Here is a 1,159-nt window from a genome sequence, read left to right as displayed (position 1 = left end):
GCATCTGCCTTTGGCTCAGGTCATGATCCCAGGGTCCTGGGATCAAGCCCCGCCCATCAGGCTCCCTGCTCAGTGGAGAGTCTGCTTCTTCCTCTCCCTCTGCCCCTCTCTCTTCCATTCATGTGCACGCTCTCTCTCTTTCAAATAAATAATATCTTTTAAAAAAATTAAAAATCATCTCACAGAAATATTCATAATAATGTTTAATCACATATCTGGACACTGTGGCCCAGCCAAGCTGACACATAAAATTAACCATCACATAGGGAGGGATTGGAGAAGTAGTTCAACTTCTTTCCTCTCTCATTCCTTTTGGCCAAAGAACGTCAAAGGGAGAAGAATGGATAATGGATGTGAAGGAGAAAAATGGGAGATGTCCAGCATAAACCATCTACTCACTTATCATAGCTTTGACCATTATTCTGGAAATGCCTTTTTTATTGTTAAAATTCCAGTTTTGTTAGATGGAGCAATATTATGACGTATTTGAGTTTAGTTTTTAAAAAACTATACTAGTGGGGTGCCTAGGTAGCTCAGTCATTAAGTGTCTGCCTTCGGCTCAGGTCATGATCCCAGGGTCCTGGGATCGAGCCCCGTGTCAGGCTCCCTGCTCTGCGGGAAGCCTGCTTCTCCCTCTCCTGCTCCCCCTGCTTGTGTTCTGGCTGTCTCTCTCTTTGTCAAATAAATAAAATCTTAAAAAAAAAAAACTATACTAATGTTCTAGTCATTTCTAAAATGATATTCTACTGAAATTTTCTGAGATGGTTTCTTTTTAGACTAGAATAACATAAGGGACTCCTGTCACAAGCATAAATGTGTGTGTGTGTGTGTGTGTGTGTGTTTTAAATAAAATATGGAACCTTTCACAAATTTGCATGTCATTCTTGCCCAAGGGCCTTGTTAATCTCTCTATCGTTCCAATTTTAGCATATGTGCTGCTGAAGTGAGCACATAAATGTGATTTTTATTAACGAATAAGAACAGTACTGAAATTCATTCTCAGTTTAAAAGGAGACACTGTCTTCTTAGATTTTATATTAGGTGGTATCAATATTTGTTTTCAGATTTAAAAAAAGCTTTATTGTATATTAGGTATTTTGAATAATCAGTAGGAAAAGAGGTATGGGTATAAAAATATAAAGATGTAAAGGGTATTTGC

At 38.2% G+C, this 1,159-nt stretch overlaps 1 non-coding gene across 1 annotated transcript; it reads right to left on the bottom strand.

Moving 5' to 3' along the window:
* Nucleotides 1–847: 847 nt before the first annotated feature.
* LOC114203155 (U6 spliceosomal RNA) lies at nucleotides 848–951 on the bottom strand. The gene has a single exon (XR_003607925.1). It is a non-coding gene; the product is annotated as a U6 spliceosomal RNA (small nuclear RNA).
* Nucleotides 952–1,159: the final 208 nt, after the last annotated feature.

This window comes from Eumetopias jubatus, unplaced genomic scaffold (genome assembly GCF_037043125.1).
Source record: "Eumetopias jubatus isolate StellerSeaLion01/CBP00866 unplaced genomic scaffold, mEumJub1_p1.0 scaffold_14, whole genome shotgun sequence".
Lineage (NCBI taxonomy): Eukaryota > Metazoa > Chordata > Mammalia > Carnivora > Otariidae > Eumetopias > Eumetopias jubatus.
The sequence above is the reverse complement of the archived record's forward strand: the minus strand, read 5'-3'. Positions and strand labels throughout refer to the sequence as shown.